The sequence below is a fragment of the Rhinolophus hipposideros genome (genome assembly GCF_964194185.1).
Source record: "Rhinolophus hipposideros genome assembly, chromosome: 3".
NCBI lineage: Eukaryota > Metazoa > Chordata > Mammalia > Chiroptera > Rhinolophidae > Rhinolophus > Rhinolophus hipposideros.
The window spans coordinates 97,294,804-97,315,491 of record NC_138049.1 but is presented as its reverse complement, the minus strand read 5'-3'; the positions used below and the strand labels follow the sequence as shown (position 1 = coordinate 97,315,491).

The window sequence follows — 20,688 nt, the reverse complement described above, 5'->3', positions numbered from 1 at the left end:
ATCTCTCCTGGCATATTTTACTTGTTAGCTGCCAGTCCTGATTTTTAATCCTAGGTGGAGCTCCTCCATTTTGACAGATGAAGTGAACTGCTTTGCATTAAGCAGAGACAATTATCTTCGGAAATTCTGTGATAACTGCTCACTTAATTTATCCTTCCCAGTTCCAGTTCCTTTGCAGGACATTTGTAAATATACACAGGTAAATGCCTAGGTCTTAGTATAAACAAAACTGAGTAGGTACAGGCAAAACACCAAATGTTTAAAAAGAGTTGGTTTCCTAGAGGTGCTCCCTGCAAAGAGAGAAAACAAGCACATCAAGATGCCATTTTTGATGGTTCCCAACAAAGTGACATGCTTGAAGAAGTTAGTTTCTTTCGACTGGAAACTCAGTGTTATTATGAGAGCTGTGCTGTTCACACACAGACACCGCTTCCCCGAAAGGGCATGCTAGGCAACAAGTACTTTATCACTAGAAATTAATTTAGTCAATAAATGTCTACTGAGTCTACCTATGATACACCAAGCAGCAGGCTTTCGGCACAGAAACCAGCCAAAACAGGACTCACAACATCGTACTCAATTAACTCAAGTGTCTTAAAACACTAGAATAAACATAATTCGATATTTTATTCTTTTGTGATTGACTACCTTATGGTACTTGTAGCTAGCTTTTCTACCCTTCTTTTTTTGCGGGGGTGGGGTGGGGAGGTGAGGCTTGCCTTTGACTTGCATTCTCGTTAAAGAAAAATTTAGACTTATTAGACTTATAAATGTAAATTTTTGGTGTTATATTCAAAAAATATTTATTAAATAGAAAATGCTTCCTCACTCATTCTCATAGTTGAAATAAATGATTAATAATTTAAGAATTATACTAGGTGATAAAATGTTTTAGCCATAGCATGCAAGATTGTTCCAAAGGTTCTTCCATACGCTAATGACGTAAGATTTTGGCAAGTGACTCCAGTTTGAAATTCAAAAAGTGCAAAAACTTCCACACGCAAAACTGACTGAGGCTTCTCTTTCACTAGTACTCATTGGTGTGAGTGAGAATTCCCTATGTGCCATTCATCATGGGTGAGAATCCTGGCTCCAACAAGGCCGAAGAGGGCAAGATTATCACAGTATGGGTGTAAGGGAAATCTAAGAAATAGCAAGACTTCTGTACCCCAAAAGGGATCAAGCGACAAAGAGTGGGCTGACAGTGCATCTGGAAAATGGCATTTGTTAATAACCTAGCCCAGGCAATTCAATGTCTGATTTCAAAACTGCCTTGGCAGTCTCCTAAAAAGCTGTTGCAGAATTTTGCCCTTTTGACAAAACACTGCCAATGATGCTAAAATGATCACAGAACTAGAAAAATGTGTTGAGTATATTAGCAGGTCTACAGGCATATCAACAAACAGGGCTTTAAAGTCAGCTCACATATTTGAATTGCTAAAAATATTGAAACGTGCATGCCCATCACTAGGAAGAAATCAGAGTGGGCAACTCATGGAAATGTGTTGCATCAGAGTTTACGTGAGTTCCTCTGCTGTATGGGGCACTCTTAGGTATTCCATGGCCTCGAGAGGTCTGACCCTATGATTCTCAAGTTTACAAGCACCCACTTCATTCCTATGACTTTCTTACTTTACCTCCCTCTATCGTATCATTGAATCCCGTCTAAGAAGGCTCCCATGCTATTGAGGAATGCAAACGACGGCTATCCAATAATAATGATGGTATTTAGTAAGGCACACCAACTCTCAGGTACTTTTCACTTCTCTAGTGCTACAACAGCCAGATACTATTATTCCCACGTGAGCGATAAGGATTCAGAGCTCCGCGATGTAAAGTAACTTTCTCAAGAACACACAGCTAAAAACAGCCAAGATCAAATGTAGTACTGCCAATCTTCAACTTTCATAATAATTGACTATATTCAACAAATAGGAAGGATAAAAGGTAATAGTAACTAATGGGGAGATGCTGGCAAGGGAAAAAAGAGAAGTGGTGGTGATTCTTGGGGAGACGTACCATTCTGAGACCAAACCACCACTTAAGTATTCAAACTGAGTCTTTACCTACCATCAAAGCAACAATCCGTAGGATGGAGAACACACAACTTACTATTGGGTTGCGATGTCCTACCCTTACTTGGTAGCTCCCAGAATGGCAAAGGCTTAATAATGCCTTTCGGATGGGGAGATAAGTAGATGGAAGAATGACAAACATGAGGTCTGACAATTAAGTTCATGAACTCATCCTAGAAAAAGTGCTACAAACCTCATTGCTGAATATCACTACAGTCACCTTCAAAGTCCTCCCCTTGGGAAGCTATGCACTGATGCCAGCGCCTAGTCCACCCTTCAAAGCAATTTTGGAACTCTTTTTCTGGAATGGCCATCACAGCTGTCATCGTATTACCCTTGATGTCCTGAATGTCATCAAAATGTCTTCCTTTCAATATTTCCTTTATCTTCAGGTAAAGAAAGAAGTCATTGGGGGCCAGATGAGGTCACTAGAGAGGGTGTTCCAATACAGTTATTTGTTTACTGTCTCAAAACTCCCTCACAGACAGTGCCATGTGAGCTGGTGCACTGTCGTGATGCAAGAGCCATGAATTGTTGGTGAAAAGTTCAGGTCATCTAACTTTTTCATGCAGCCTTTTCAGCCCTTCCAAATAGTAAACTTGGTTAACTGTTTGTCCAATTGGTACAAATTCATAATGAATAATCCTTCTGACATCAAAAATGGTTAGCAACTCATTGGAACAAGTTTGCAAACTTAATTGTCAGACCTTGTAAATCAAGAAATAGAACAGAGGATTCAAAAATAAATTCTCTCTTATATGGTCAATTAATCTACGACAAAGGAAGCAAGAATATACAATGGGGTAAAGACAGCCTCTTTGGTAAGTGGTTTTGGGAAAACTAGACAGATACGTGCAAAAAAAAATGAAACTGGACCACTTTCTTACCATATACAAAAATAAACTCAAAATGGATTAAAGATTTAAATGTAAGACCTGAAACCAGAAAACCCCTAGAAGAAAACTTAGGTAATAACCTAATCTTAGTAATATCTTCTCGGATATATCTGGACAAGGGCAACAGATGCAATAAACAAACAGTTTTTGCACAGTGAAGGAAACCATCAACAAAACGAAAGACAATTTACTGAATGGGAGAAGATATTCGCAAATGACATATCCGATAAGGGGTTAATATCCAAAATATATAAGGAACTCATATAACTTCAAACCAAAAAAAACAATCAGAAGACCGGATTAAAAACATGCAGAGGACCTGAATAGGCATTTCTCCAAAGAGGACATACAGATGGCCGTGAGACACATGAAAAGATATTCGACATCACTAATCATCAGGGAAATGCCAATCAAAACCACGATGAGATATCACCTCATATTTGTCAGAAAGGCTATCATCAAAAACAAACAAAATAATCAACAAATAACAAGTACTCATGAACATGTGGAGAAAAAGGAACCCTAGTCCACTGTTGGTAGGATTGTAAACTGGTGCAGTCAAAAAATTTAATTCCTCAAAAAATTAAAAATAGAGCTGCCAGCAATAGCACTTTTGGGTATCTATCCAACAAAAACAAAAACACCAATGAAAAAAGATATGTGCACCCCTATGTTCACTGCAGCATTATTTATTAGCCAAGATATGGAAACGATCTAAGTGCCCATCAACAGATGAATGGATAAGGAAGATGTGGCATAACACACACAGAGCAATATTACTGAGCACTACAAATGAAATCTTGCCATTTGTGACAACACGGGTGGACCTAGAGGGTATAATGCTACGTGAAATATGTCAGACAGAGAAAGACAAATACCATATGATTTCTTATGTGTGGAATCTAAAAAAACAGAATAAACAAACCCATAGATACAGAAAACAACTGGTGGTTACCAAAGGGGATAAGGGTAGGGAGACAGGTGAAAAGAAAGAAAATAAATGAGTAAATAAAAGCTGACCCAATGGACGGTGTAGATGCCTGACCACTGCACTGTACATCTGAAGCTGAAACTGAATAATACTGAATGTCAACTATAATTTAATATATATATATATATATATATACATATATATATATATATATATTCACAGGGGTAGTAGATTGGAGGAGGGAGGTTATCACTTTGTGAGGGGTGTAAATGTCTAACTATTACATTGTTGACCCAAGTCACTGAGCTCCTGTGAACTTGTGTCTCTTTAAACAATGAGGCATGTGGCACTAGATGGCCTCCAGAGGCACTTGGAAGACTGTGCGATCACAGACAGGAGACAGCAGGTAGCTCTGAACGGGAGGATGGGGTGTGGGATAGAGGATGAGGATGAAGGCACGGATGGAGAACGTTCTGGTGCTGAATTCCCATGTACATATTATAGTTTCATGTTTCACAAATCAACATATGTGCTACATATAATGTTACATATACATTACAAAGATAACAAAAAAGAGATTGAATAATAAAACTGAAGCACAATTAAAAAAGAAAAGACTTGTGTAACCAGACTCTCAGAGGCCTGGGGTTCCCAGCTTTGAGAATCCATTTGATTCAGTTCCCTGATTTCACAGACAAGGAACCTAAGGCTCACACAATCAAAAGGAGTTTTTCCTCAAGGGAAGTAAAAGCAAAACTAAATGAAAGGGACTACATCAAACTAAAAAGCTTCTGCACAGCAAAAGAAACCATCGGCAACAAAAAAGGCAACCAACTGAAGGAGAGAAGGTATTTGCAAACAATACCTCCCATAAGGGATAATATCCAAATATATAAAGAACTCACAAAACTCAACAAAAAACTAACCCTATTAAAAATGGGCAAAGACCTGAACAGATACTTCCCCCAGAAGACATACAAATGGCCAACAGATATATGAGAAGATACTCAACTTCACTAGCTATTAGGGAAATGCAAATCAAAACCACAATGAGATACCTCGTCACACCTGTTAGAAGGCTATCATCAAAATAAATAGTAACAAGTGTTGGAGAGGCTGTGGAGAAAAAGGAACCCTCATACACTGTTGGTGGAAATGTAAATGGGTATAGTCACTATGGAAAACAGTATAGATTCCTCAAAAAGTTAAGAAGAGAGCTACCATATGACCCAGCAATCCTTCTGGGTATCTACCCCCAAATTTGAAACATTTATTTGTAAAGATATATGTACCCCTATGCTCACTGCAGTATTATTTACGGTAGCCAAGACTAGGAAAGAACCTTAAGTGTTCTTCAATGGATTAAAGAAGATTAGATAATTATTCGATAGATTAAAGAGGATATGGTACATATATACAATCGAATGTTACTCTGCCATAAGAAAGGATGAAATACTGCCGTTTGCGACAACATGGATGGATCTTGAGAGTATCATGCTAAGCGAAAGTCAGACGGAAAAGGACAAGAACCACATGATTTCACTCACATGTAGGATATAAAACAGAAAGCAGCCAACGAGCAAACAAAACAAACGAATAAACTCATAGACACTGACTTCAGTATGAAGGTTACCAGAGGGGAAGGGGGATGGGGGGAGGATGAAGAGGGTAAAGGGGGTCAAAACAAATATATGGTGATGGAGGGAGATGAGACTTTGGGTGGTGAGGACACAATACAATATACAGATGATGTATTACAGAATTATACGCTTGAAACTTACATAATGTTATTAACCACTGTCACCCTAATAAATTTAAAAATTTTTTAAAGATTTTATTGGGGAAGGAGCACAGGACTTTATTGGGGAACAGTGTGTACTTCCAGGCCTTTTTTCCAAGTCAAGTTGTTGACTGTCATTCTTAGTTGTGGAGGGTGCTGTTCAGCTTCAAGTTGTTGTCCTTTCAGTCTTAGTTGTGGAGGGCGCAGCTCAGCTCCAGGTCCAGTTGCCAATTGCTAGTTGCAGGGGGCGCAGCCCACCATCCCTTGCGGGAGTCAAACCAGCAACCTTGTGGTTGAGAGCCCACTGTCCCATGTGGGAATCGAACTGGCAGCCTTTGGAGTTAGGAGCATGGAGCTCCAACCGCCTGAGCCACGGGGCCAGTCCCTAAATTTTTTTTTTTTAAGAAGGATTTACCTAGTGAATTGTAACTAGAATTGGAACTCAGATTTCCTGACTCCCAGTCCAATGCTCTCCACATCACCTTCCTAAAAAAGCTAGGATGCTCTGGGTTAGAGAGATCATTCATTCATACACAAATAAACGAACATTACAGTTCTCCAGGGAATGGCTTCTCATGGTAATTGCCAGCAATGGTGTTGGACTCATTTATGTTACAGCTTTCTTTGGCATAGTATTATAAAACTTCAATATTTTTATTATATTTCATTTTCTGCTTCCTAGAACCCTGTGAAATGTTATGGTAGACATTTTTAACATGTCATTTATAAATAAATTGAGAGGCAATATATAGCAAGGTGGTTAAAAGGTCAAGCCAAGCTACCTGAGTTGGAATTCTAACCCTGCCCTTATTAGTTGTACATGACTTTGGGCAAATAATCTCTCTGGGCCTCAGTTTCTTCATCTGTAATATGGGAACAATAATAAGTTGTTTCTACCTCATGGGGTGTTGTGAGGATTACATGAGTTAACATATATAAAATGCTTAAGCAATGCCTGGCACATAGCTGGAGGTCAAGAAATGACAGTCGTATACAGTGATCCTGTGACTTGCTCCAGATCACAAGCGGACATTGCCAATAAAGTTAGGATGACGATTAGCTTGCTCTCAGCTAGGATCCTTTCACTTGACCCACAGAACTCCCCTTCTCACTGGTAAAATATTATAAAGGTAATGTACAGGTACTTGGGGGCAAATTATTACTCTGGGCTCTTATTAGTCACCTCCTCAAGTAAAATCCAACTGTTTAATCTCTCACAGTCGGATCCTGCCATTTTAATGCTGTAAGTTTGTTTACAATTTAAAACTACCTTCTTTTAGACCCCTTTTACGCGTGCACAACTCAAAACCTGACACACTTAAGGCTTTAAGAAATTATAATATTAATAAGCTCCACTTTCAGTACCCTCTCTCTCAGGCTTGCTGTCTGAAATTCTCTGCTTTGCATTCCTAAGTAGCTGCTGTGTGATGAGCTAAACAGAGATAACTCAAGCAGAATAGGAAAAAAGAAACACTTTGAAGACACACTAAAGCAAAACTTCAAATGATACGGCCCCACTGGAGACGCAGAGAAATCACAGTGGCCGACAAACCTAGGGAGAATTGACAAGCACCCAGAACATTTCTTTCTGAAGAGAGGATGGCAGGTGCAAACAAACTCAGCCAAACTTAGTACATGGAGTCTGCAGCTCCAAATCACGGACCAGTGTGGGCAGCTGGCGGGCACCCGCCAGCGAGACAGCCTTTACTGGTCAGTGGCTATCATCGTCAGCTAAGGCCAAGGTGTGACTCTCTACCTGTGTTCTTCAGCTGGTTACTTATCTCAGTGCTAAAAGTAACAGTTGGCCTGGAGGCATATTTACCCATCTGCCTTCCAAATAAAAATAGAATCATACACAAAGGGCTCAATAAAATTTGTACTGAGCCATATGATAGGTTATCTCCTTTCAACCCTTTTTGTATCTTACTATAAAAAACCCTTAAAATCTGAGAACTCAAGTTAGGTAAGTTTTCATGAAGTCTGAAAGTAAGAGTTGCCCCCCCCCACCCACCCACCCGCAGTCACTGTTCCTCTCTAGGGCCAAGCGCATCAGGAGGAGCTCACTTCAGCACTAGCTCCTGGGATAGTTCCTAAGAAGTCGCAGCCAGTTTGTGCATGGCACTCCCTGGCAATGGTCACAAGCCTAGCAGGGGGCATGTGGCCTGGGCTTGCCAGTCAAACTGAAGAGAAGGGCATAATCCCCATGGAAGGGAGACGTATTATCTCAGTGCTGGCATCTATTGGCTGTCTTTTTCACATTATTTGAGATTTTCCTGTTTTTTTGTATAGGCTAAATTATTTTCTGATACTATATTTTATTATATTCTGATACTCCGAGTCTTGTTTAAATCCTATGGAAAATGTTGATTTTTCTGTTTTAGCAGGTAATCGACCTGGCTGGATTCAAAGTTCCAACCAAACTTCTGTGGGGTATGATTTAAATAGCAGCTCCACATTCAAAACCTCTGCAGGGCTACTGGGGTCTCTCTGGCATGAGCGCTACCCAGTGGCCAGTCTAGCACCTGGACAGTGACTTATCTAGTTCAATTCTCAAAGTTTTTGGTAGGCTCTTTAGGATCAGATTCACACATGTACTGTTGGGGGGGGGGGCGCAGGAGTTCAAAACCAACTCTATGGGCTTGCTTTCCCGAGCTCTTCCCTTTCTATTGTCTCCCAGATATTTTTCAGTTCCTTGGAGCTCCCCTTTCCCATCTTCCAGCCAGAAAGCTGGGGCTTTTGTTATCCCATTTTATCACATATTTTGGGGGTTAGGCAGCAGGTAGACGGAGAGAGAAAAAAGTGATAGGGGTTTGCCCCATCTTTGTAGGACGACAACTTCTCCAACTGAAGCAGAAAGGTCCCCTCCCTTAGAGTTTTGGGCACCTTGGGCCACGCTGCTGTCACTGCCAGCACCAATACAGTAAGAAATTAGGGGACAGAGAGAAAATTTGTAAAGGGGGAAAGGGGAATTTCTACTACTCTCTCTCTGAGTGGTAGACAGTCTTCTTTCCCATTCAAGTCTGAACTAGAGAGTTTAACCTGGAGCGCTCTCTTTCCATGCCTGCTGCCTGCATAGTGTCCAGGCCAGGGGGTACTAGAAATAAAAAGAGCAACTCCCAGCTGGGTGGTAATACTTCAGATCCTACTCTTCTCTAATCCACCTGTTACTACTGACTTTTTAGAGTCCTCAAATTGCTGTTCCACATGTTCTGTCCAGATTTTTAGCTGCATTCAGTGGAAGACTGGGTGGACTGTGCTTATTCTGTCTTATCCAGAATTGGAACTCTCCAGGGGCAAATGTTTAATTTAGTAACCATAGATCATTATTTTAATGTGTTTTATAAATTAGCAGAAAATCCCTAGCTCCATGGACATTTTTTAGGATCAGGTTCAAGTAGGCTTTAAGTTTGCAAAAAAGTAATTTGGTTTACAGAAAAATATTAAGTAACTCTACAGATGTTACTGGAACGTGGCAGAAATCATGACAGTGGTATCCAAATGTTGAAAGTTTGAGAAATGCTGTTCTACAGGAGAGAAGCCACTTTATTTTTAAAGCTGCTATGTAGTTCTATTTTTATAATAGCATTATTAATTTTAATTATAAATTAATACAAAATAAACTACGTACGAACCTGTTTATACTGTTTGCTTTTAGTTGTTTCCTTCTGGCTACTACAGTCTACAGAATACTGGGAAAGAATAAGGAAGGTCACTCAGGGACCTGTAAACAAAGCTTTCTTTAGGAAAATGGGTCTGAAGGACTTAGAAGGATAGAAGGTAAGGGAGTTTTATACACAGATTAGGCAGTAAATGAAAAAGCTGTGGATTCAGAAATTATCCTCTTCTCTCAGAAGTTTGCCTCCTTAGCCTAGAGTTTAAGGAAGCCTTCCTTGGTATTCCCACAATACCTTCTTCAAAGCCAATATTATGGCACATCTAACTGTTCCCCCTGCTTCCCTTTGTCCACGTATTAGACTTTGAAGTCTTTGAGGCCTGGAACAATGACCATGTCATTGTCATCTTTGTAACCCAGGCATCACACAGAAATGTATGTAGACTGTCAGTAAATGAATGGATACATTTCCTGAAACCATGCTTAGCACAGACACAAAATCATGACTTCTCCCTCAGTAGAAGCATCTGCTGTACTATTTAAGTAGGTTAATGTCAGCTGGGCATTTATCTGACATCTTAAAGACTGAATAAAGACAAAATACAAGTGTGTGTGCGTGTGTGTGTGTGAACACGCCTGTACACGCACAGGATGTGGCAGTGTGCATGTGCCTGAGGCTTCCATCCATACTGGGCCAGCATCGCCGCCCCACCACCACGCAGGCATCCTCCTGGCTGCTGAAGCGCCCAGTCTGTCCCGACTAAGAGACCTACCAGACGTAAGGAAAATCCATTGTATGGTGAAAGAATTTCCTGCTTCATACTGGGTGCAATCAATCTTACCTCTTCCCCAATGACGTAATAAAAATTTTAAAAATTTGCATGGTAATAGGTATCTAAGCTTATCTGCTCCAGCTGTATTATTCTCTTAAATAAAGTTAAAATGTTCATGCTATGCGATCACTGTGTTCCCTATCTCAGTGATCAAAGCTCCTTCACCTTCACCACCCCCATATCCAGCTGATCCCTAAATCCTATCGATTCTTCCTTATGAATCTTGACTGTATTTCTCTCCATCGCGTTTTTACAATGACCACTAAGGCCATGTATCATCGGACCTCATCTCCCCCTACTCTCCCCCTCAGCCACTGACGTCCTTGCTGTTCTGCCAACATACACGCACTCTCTGATCTCAGGACATGCGCAATTCTGTTTTCTCTGCCTCAAATGCTCTTCCCTCAGACATTCACATGGCTGCTTCCTCCCTCCATTCAGATATGTGGTGCTCCAATGAAGCTTCTCACACTTCTCAGTGAAGCTTTCGCTGGTCACTCTGTATAAAAACATTCCCCCCCACCAACACTCCCTTTCCTCACCCCCTTTCCTGATTTATTTTCCTCCTGGCAATTACCACTATCTAAACATAGTATTATTTACTTTATTGTCTTTCTCTTCACTAGACTAGAAGCTCCATGAGGGTCAGGAGTTTTATGTGTTTTAGTCACTGCCGAATCCCAAGTGCCTGGAACGGCACATACTAAAAACAGGTGCTCAGGAATTATTTTCTGAAAGAATGAAAAAAACGACTTCCATCTTCATTGCCTCTAATCTAATTTAGACCTCCGTCAGTTCTAGCCTACGTTACTGTAAGTATCTTTTAAAAGGTTTTCCTGAGTCCAGTCTCAATCCCAAATACGTCACTCTCACTGCCTTGGGGCTAAAGCCCAGACTCGTGGTTCATCAGGTCTCTCGTGGTCTGATTCTGCACGCCTCTCTAGCCCAGCCCTCTCCTCACCTCGCACCACAGCCATGCTCTAGCTGTTTGAAATGATTTTTAGTTCCCCTGAGCAACTGCTCTCTCTCACGTCTAGGTCCTTCCACAAGCTGCTCCCTCCCCGAGGACCTTCCCCTCAGTACACTGGCCACCCACTCCTTCCTTAGCCTGACTCTGCTTATCCTTCACATCTCCGTACAGCGTTCCTTCATCCAGGAAACCTTCTGCTCAGCAAGACTGGGTTAGGTGTGCCTTCTACTTGCACGCAGAGCACACATGTGTACTTTCCTTTACACAGCACCTGCTGGGGGGCACTGTAATTGCCTGTCTGCTTAACTGTGTCACAACTATAACCAACCTGGGGCAGGTATGGTGTCAAGAACATAGCAGGTACTTAACTTTGTTGAATGGAAGACCGCATGAATGAACGAATAACTTTCTACTTTAGTGTTCTGTTTGGCAAATTATTAATAGCTATGTCTAAGATTCCTTTCACGTACCCTCAGAAGGGAAAAAACCATCCTGATGAAAACTAGAAAAGCAAAATAAATGTAATTAGGGTTTCAAACACGAGATGATCTATTTGATCAAATAGAGGACTTCAAACCATGATGAAAGGGTCCCAAGAAAACCAGCACTCCAAGGGAAACGGAGGCAGACAATGTAACAAGTTAGAGGGCCGCCCGGTGGCACAGGCGGTTAGGGCTCCGTGCGCCTGGCTCCGAGGGCTGCCGGTTCCATTCCCACAGGGGCCAGTGGGCTCTCAACCACAAGGTTGCCAGTTCAATTCCTCGAGTCCCGCACAAGGGATGGTGGGCAGGGCCCCCTGCAACTAAGGTTGAACATAGCACCTTGTGCTGAGCTGTCGCTGAGCTCCCGGATGGCTCAGTTGGTTGGAGTGCGTCCTCTCAACGACAAGGTTGCCAGTTCAATTCCTCGAGTCCTGCAGGGGATGGTGGGCAGCATCCCCTGCAACTAAGATTGAACACAGCACCTTGAGCTGAGCTGCCGCTGAGCTCCCGGATGGCTCAGTTGGTTGGAGCGCATCCTCTCAACCACAAGGTTGCCGGTTCGACCCCCACAAGGGATAGTGGGCTGTGCCCCCTGCAACTAGCAACGGCAGCTGGACCTGGAGCTGAGCTGCGCCCTCCACAACTGAGACTGAAAGGACAACAACTTGAAGCTGAACGGCACCCTCCACAACTAAGATTGAAAGGACAACAACAACTTGACTTGGAAAAAAGTCCTGGAAGTACACACTGTTCCCCAATAAAGTCCTGTTCCCCTTCCCCAATAAAATCTTTAAAAAAAAGAGAGAGAATATTTAAGATAATCTGTTCCTCAAATGTTGTGTATCCTAGAAAACTCACTTAATATATTAGCCAAAGCCACTAGCTAACAGTGCGATTTATGAAAGACTCTTATGAGTTAGAGGACCTAGGCAATGATCATCAATGGCTAACATCATACATACAAAAAAAGACAACACACATTATATACCCCGGATGGAAATATACACAATACTTATTAAGTAGTTCTTAAAACAAAACAAACAAACAAAACTTAACTATATGTAGTCTCTAGATTTAACTACAAATTTATAGATAACACAATAAAGGACACAATAAATGTTAACTGACACCATTGGGATACAATCACCAATATTCAGACTAAAGGAAACTCTAGGAGAAAAGACAGTTTCTTTAACAAATAGGTTAAAAGGAAAGGAAAAAGAGAAAGGGGAAGGCAAGAGAGAGAGAGAAAGAGACCCAATCATCTATTGCAATGGCTGAACTTTATCTGAATCCTATTTCAAACAAGGAAACTTTTTAAAAAATGAGATAATTGGGCAAGTTTGAACATGATTATGAGATATTTGGTCACTGGCACATAATGCAATATTTATGGATGAAATAATATAATGTCTAGGATTTGTTTCAAAATAATCCAGGAGTTAGGGTAAGAAAGAGAAAGGGGTATAAAGTTTGAAATTCTCTGTAATAAAATGTATTTAAAAATACTGAAAAGCCAGGTTCATTGTAAGTTTAGGAAAGGACAACTGGAGTCCTTGTTTTTCCATATTAATTGTCTATACTTAAAAAATAAAACTAACATATATACAGAATATAAAAATTTCAAGAGTAAAACTCTCTTCTGCTTCCCATCCCCAGTTGTCTCTCTAGAGGTTACTACTGTTAACTGGGTGTCCTTTTGGAGCAGACTTCCAGGGATATTTTATGCATCTAGAAACATAATATTGATATAAATTGAATCCTATTATACATATTATTCTATATCTTGCTGTTCAACTTAATATATCTTGGACATTTCCCCATATATCTGGGTGTACCTCACTCTTTTTAAAGACTGTATCACATCCTATGACATGGACTGCATAATTCACTCAAATAACTCCCCTACAAGTGAAGAATTATGTTCTTTTCAATGTGTTATTGTTACAAACAATGCACCACGGATATTCTTGGGTGTACTTATGCAAGTGTGGCTGTGAGATAATTTACAGAAGATGAATTGCTGTGTCAGTGGATTTATGCATTTAAATTTTAGATAGGTATCATCAAACTGCCTTCCCAAAAGGTTGCACTAATTTACAGTCACTCCCTTTCCTCCCATCACCAGTACTTGAGAGTGCATGTTTCTCCAATATTGGGGATTGACACATGTTTAACCAATTCTCAATCTGACATTTGAAAATTTACACACACACAATTTTGTTTGTATGTCCTTAATTATGGTAACTATGGATCTTTTTTCCCCTCTTTATGTGAACTATTAATTCATGCCTTTTACACTGGGTTCTTGGTTTTTTTAAATTGATGTGCAAAAACACTTTGTGTGCTAATGACATCAGAGTTCCCTTTCAAAAAGGGAAAAACAAAAGAATGACCCTCCAACTACAGATTTGAAAATACTAAAGATTGGCTTAAAAATACAAGAACATATTACCTACCAAGGAACAATGTGACTGTATGACATCACCTTTCTGTAACTGTGTATGAAAAGCTTACAGGACATTCAGGTAAATGTCACAAAACAAAGACAGGAATACAGAAGACATGTGAATGTTCATATCATGAAGAAACCATGAACTTCCCATGGCAGCTGTTTACATTTGCTCACATCCTCCTGCACTTCTCCCTACCTTCGCCCAGGCCCAGACACGGCACTCCTATTCACCGGACCTGAAAACTTGGCCTCTTTAACTCCTTATTCACGTCACAGTCAAATCAATTACCAAGGCCTTCTCATTTGTATTCAGAAATGACAGTACCAGACTCTGGTCTAGGTTCTTTGTTACAATAGCTCATTTAAGAGAATGGATTCAAATGCCGCCCCCACCCGGTTTCCTGTACCTAAATACCTTCCCCATTGTTACTGCTACCCTCCTCCCCAGAAAATCTAGGCCCCTAACACTGCACACCTGCATTATTACTGCTTGAACAATTACTTGATCTTGTTCTGTTATACTTGATAGTATAACAGAAAGCACATTTTAGAAACCTGTCTCAAACTTGGCATTACCTTTTAGTAGCCTTTACCTTTAGTACCTTTACATTTGTTTCCATATCCATTAAAAGGAGGACTTTTATATGCCTCACAGAGCTGATGTTGATTAAACGATTTATGTGACAGTGCCTACCACATAGGTGCTCAAAGAATAGTAAGTGAATAATATTAATGTGAATGAATTTTCAAAACCTCAATAGAATTTGACGGGATTTTTAAATTGAGAAAAGACCAAGAGTCTAACACAATTCCTGGTGTGTTGTATACACTCGATAATTTACATTAAATCCCGGGTTTCCAGGAAAATATGGCAGAATGAATACACGTTTACCTCCTCTCTTCTCAAAACCCTAGTAAAATCACGGGAAAGGAGTCAAAAGGGGCATAAATTCATAAAGACAGAAAGAACAAGAGAAGATGATTCAACAGCAGACGTATCATCAAAATTTTGGAATTTAGAAAGTAAACGGAGGAATGGAAAACGGAACAGAGAAGAGCATGTTAAAACTTAAATGCTGCCCACAACAGGGCGAAATAAACAAGCAAGCTGGTTAGAACTTTAGAACCTGGAAAGGTGCAGGAAGTAGAGGTTCCTACATACATCCCTAGGAAGGTGGATATGAGGTGTGAAATTGAAAAAAGAAAATGTTGGTTGGACACCTTGAAAGGGATCCCTCGGTTTCCCTGCCCTCCTCAGCCCTGAGCAGCCAAATGACTACGTCTTATCTGCTTTGACAGAGACGGGGGTTTTATTTGAACCTTAAATGTTCTGGTCTTTGGTACCCCAGGCACAGCAGAGAAGGAGGTGCCTGGCAGGTAGTGGCGCTGAAAGACAATGGCCATTTGGTGCATTCTGATTAAACAGCTCCTTTTATGTCTTCAACGAAGGGAAGGCCAAAATGGCACCCAATAAAAAAAAAAAAGAGAGAGCTTCTATTAAAGTGTATCTTAAAATTAAAATAATCTTTAGAGATCATTTTTGGTCATTCACATTTTGAATGTCAGCTTCTTTTGCCATTAATATTCTAGTGGTATCCCCAATCGTCTGCATTTGGAAATGGCTAAAGTTAGTGAGTGATATGATAAGACGTCTAGCTGGTGAGCAGGAGTCTGATGGCTGCATTAGTTAACCTTCAAGTCATTATTAAGTGACAGAATCTAATGAACCAAGTAATCTCTTTCTGTATAAAAGTCTATTAAACAAATTACAGGGTCTTGGGAGCAACTCACCAGGCAAGGAGTATCTCACACATATGTATGAACGTTTTTCTTCAAATGATAGAAAACAATTAGAGTAAATTTAATGTCACTTGGTATTTAATTTTTTTTTAATTACATTTCTTGACAAAGGTGGCACTAACTTTGAAAACAAAACAAGGTTAAAACAACTACAACAAGGGTGCCTGACTAGGCCCACCTTTATTGTTTTGGGGTTCCATGTAAGATGTGAAAAATCCCACACCACTTGGTGCTTTTTTTTTTTTTTAATAATCAAAAAATCTCAAACTGTTAAGCAGCTCCTACTCTATCCTCGACACTCGGCCACTGAGAAGCACCAGTCAGTGTTCCTGACTCATGGTGGGTACCTCTGACCCCTGAAGACTCCCCTGAAGAGGGAGCTGTGACTAGGATGGAAGCGCCATGAGGGAAGAGGTTTGCTGCTTTTATTTTGCTCACTGGCTTATTTGCAGCCCCTAGAACAGAACTGGAACATGGTAGACGCCCAATTAACACTGAAACAGAAAAGGACGTCCTGAAAGGTCCTTTTGGTCCTCTCAAAGTTGGGAGCGACCATCACAGAGAACAACTGGCAATTGGATGGCGGTCCTACTTAGAACCAAAATCTCCTTTCTCTAAGCGCAGGGTTCCATAGCTCCTTATAATCTGGAATAGCCTCCAGCATAATTGTGAAAAAGGAACAGAATTTTCACTTCTCTCGACTGCGAGACACAGCCCCAATCCCTCAGGATGTCACAGAACCTCCACGGAGGTGTTGTGTGCTGGGCACTGCTCATGACCACTCAGCCCACCCACGCAGAGAGGGCATCCGGCCACGCTGAGCCACACGGGGCTCACTGCAATGTTCTCATGTAGAAACAAACTCTAGTGCTTCTCACTGCAAATTCAGTGAGATGAGCGGCCTCATTTGAAATGTCATTGTGAACTTTTCTAATGTCTGGATTAGGGCAGACAGCTGGAGCCTCCCACCTTATCTCTGCATTCAGTTGGTGGCATATCAGGTAGCCTGGAAAGTGCTGCTGCGTACTCATAAGCAAGTAATGTTTAGTACTGTTAGGAAAGCAGTTTTGACTCCTGAAAGGGCCCCAGGGGTCCCTGGACCACGCTTTAAGACACTGCTGTAAAAGATATGCATACTAAGAGCCATAACTCTGATGAGTGTTCAGAAGGGATTCTCAAACAAGGGAATAGAATGAAAAAAGACGGAGAGGAGAACATTAGGGACTGTGTGTAGCCACATTTCACAGGAAAGCCCCAACATTTTATCAGCATACTTGTTACTTTCAATGTTGCTTACTCTTTGTACCTTAGCATATTGCAACAGGAATGAATGGCTATTTGAAGAGCAAAGCCAATGTTTCTCTCTGACAAGACAGACTCCGGAACAAAAACCACATACTCTAAGTCCTTCCAGTTCCTATATCAATGCCAGTTGTTAATGCACATTTACTTTTTAGACCATCATTTATAAGTGACATTCTATTTGTAAGACCCACAAGTCACCTTTGTCCTGCCTTTTCTTCTCTTGCACAACTTTCTGCTGACTGTCATTCAAATGTTATTTAACAGGACAAAAGAACAATTTCCAATGACCAATCAGTTCCAAACTGCTGCACAGTTCAATCTTTCTGTCTGCATGTTTCTATGAATAGCAGCCAAATTGTAATCTACAAATCAACTCACTCTAATCCCTTCTAAACATGTATTTGGTCCTTAGCTAGCTAGGTTCAGGTGATTTCTATCTACTACAAGTGATTTGTAATGAAGTAAAACAGCTGTGTTCATTTAAGTATGATCAAGAAAAATAATTATTTACAAATAATCATCTCACATCATTTTTTCCCATGCTTAAGTAGATACATAATTTCAAATTTTCCTTTCCACAGGCAAGGAAAAATAGATTAGCTATGGTGACTTTTTCAGGAGATATTGGCTTTCTTGTTTTATTTAAATTCACACCCACCTTAGGAAATCTTAAAAGAGTTTCTTACGTAACTAGGCCAGCACCGCCCTGGTCAAAAGCGCAGGCTCTGGTATAGAGGCCCTACCGATAGGTCTGAATCTTTGCAATGTGACGTTGGGCAAGTTATTCAATCCGTGCCTCACTGTCCCCAGCTTTTAAAACGAAGATCATAATAGTATTTGCTTCATAAGTGGGTGACAGGATTAAATGAGATAATGAATAAATGAGTAAAGCACTTTCAACAGTATCGGACACATAATAAATATTCAGTAAATATTAACTTGTTTTTATATATTAATCTAAAATAGTCACAGCAGACAGAATAGTGCATAATAATCTAAGACAGCCCCAGAACAATACAGGAGGAAAAAATATTAAAAAGAGATGACAGCTTTAGTGACCTTCCTTGATAAAACAGGTAACTGTCTGTACCACCTAAGCAAGTGCTGACAAGCCATGGAAAAGATATTAAAGACGTTTTCAAAACGATCACGATTCTGTAAAACAAGAAAAAAAGAACTCAAAAGACCTGTCCTTCAAAACAGACTGCAGGAATCTTACCAGAAAATTTGACCTTGCTATCTAGAAACAAGAGACTTGGCATCCAGTTTTGGCACTGTCATAGCCCGAAGATATTTGTTTATTCATACATACCTGTAAATACCACATACACCATAAGCTGTGCAGTAAGAATTGAAGGTGTATAACTTTATTCTCACACATAGTCTCTCATAGCATCTCTGAGAGAAACAAAGCTTTCTCTCAGTAAGAAAACTTTCATGAAAAAATTTTAAAATCCTTGCCACCAGGAGCCATCTTACCCAAGGTTTAATTCTTAAAGTATATCAGGAAAAGATTCATCTGTGGAGAGCTGGTCCATAAAAATGTTAACTGGGTACATCTGAGAATTACAGCTAACATTTCCTAAACACTTATGTTCCGGGCATTATTCCAAGTTTTCCATATGGATTAACTAACTAATGCTCAAAATGGTGATGACAGAGGCAGGCATTTTATTGTTCCCACCTTTAATTCGAGGAATTGAGGCACAGAGAAATGAACTTGCCCAAATGTCAAGTTAACAGTGGCTAGTCAAAAACTGTTTGTTTCCTTAGCCCAAGTTTTTAAACACTAGGCAAAGAAGACGGTTGCACAAATACGTATCATACACTTATAGATAGTCTGGAAGGGGGCTAAGATTCAGGCAAAGGGCTTTGGTTATCTATGTTTAAATTTTTGACAATGAGAATGCAGGGACTTGTGTAATTAAAAAGTTTTGCATCTCATTAATTTAGTGACACCTTTCATTGGGCTTTCTGTGGAATTCTATTTCATTACCACCTGACACACAATCTGTACTTGCCTAATGAAAGGGAATCCCCACGTGAGCCTAACCTCACAGCAGCTGGCAGTATTCGAAAAGGAGTGATTAATACTGGCAGGGCATGACAGACCCATTCTCTATCCCACCACCAGTAAGCTTCAAGACCTATCCTAGACTTGTTTTAGTATGGTTGCTGGTCTCCATCTTTATCTTCAAATATGGCTGTGTCCCCTCTTAGCTTAAGTTAATTCATAGAACTGAAAAACTCACAACAGCGAAAAGGAAGATGGTGAAAGTTCAGAATGGAGAGAAGACAAAGACAGAGATTTATCACTCACCCTAATAGTATGCCAACCTCAGCTACCCATTACAAATTGGCCAGACATAATGTTATTATGAAAGTTTTCATTAATAACTTTATTATAGTTTTATTTCTTACCCATTAAACAAGTTTTTTCCATCTTCTTCCATATTAGTCCAGTCATTGATTATATTTTCTCTTCTCTATTACCTATGGGGGAAAACAACCTGTAAGGTCGGGCTAATATATGACAAGAGAAAACAAATTCATGAATTTTACTTATAAATTCAAAACGAGGATCAGTGTGTTACAATGCAGTTTAAGGAACTCCCTACAAGTACTCAAAATTAATGCAAAAGAGTGAAAAACGTGATTTTTTTTTTAAGCTAAGAGTAATGATAGATTCAGTCTCTTATCAATAGACTGATCCGTAAATGGAAGTATGAAAGGTTTACGTCCTGAAAAATACACTTCTGCATTTGCTTCAGGTTTTAAAGATTATGGTCTTTGCATATAACATGGTCTTTGCATATAACCCCAAAATGTCACAAAGACAAAAACAAACTCATGGTAACAAAAATACTTGATTATCAAAAGCTAAAATTATTTTTGTATAAGTAAAATATATAGTAATGACAGATGCCATAAGGTGACGCCTCTGTGTTAGGTGGGTTCATGCCTTTTAGGTAAGCAGCGTGCTTCTTGAAAAGCAGCATACATTCTATTCACAGGGCTTTATATTCGTCAAAGATATCTAGAGTGTATGATTTGGACAAATTACATGTATAAATCATTTCTCAGGAGACTTTATTCAGGAAGCAGGACTCAATAAGCTTGAGATTAGTATACTGTCAGCACCATGTAACAAGATGAAAAATCCTCTATTTTGTCACCCTAATAACACAAGAATTTCTCTTAGAAGGAACTTTGTGAAAATATGTTCCCTCGGTATGAGTCACCCACCTCTCATGTCCAGGCCCTTGGGGTGGATGGCTCCCTCCCAAATGGCTGTCAAGATCCCAGAATGGTTGTCAAGAGGGAAATTGCTGTTTTTAGACAAGGGAAAGGATTTATTTTATCTTTGAAAGGAACAGAGAGTAGAAGGATGAGGAGAGGGAGGAAACTGAGAGGAGTATAATGGAGCAAAGCTAAAATGAGGTGGAGGTGAACTTCTCAGGTCAAGGGAAGTGTGAAAACGTTTTGAGAAGGGGGGATGCCTTCCCAGGGAAGTCGCATTAATGCAACGTGAGGCTCGCTCCACCTCT

General features: G+C 40.1%; 1 protein-coding gene across 1 annotated transcript in view; it reads right to left on the bottom strand.

Moving 5' to 3' along the window:
* Window positions 1–19,635, bottom strand: part of USP49 (ubiquitin specific peptidase 49) — a 46,560-nt gene extending 26,925 nt beyond the window's left edge. Inside the window, exon 1 of the mRNA XM_081044866.1 lies at window positions 19,562–19,635. The gene's annotated coding sequence lies outside the window, so the exon portion shown is untranslated. The remainder of the gene's footprint in view (window positions 1–19,561) is intronic.
* Between the last annotated feature and the right edge of the window lie 1,053 nt (window positions 19,636–20,688).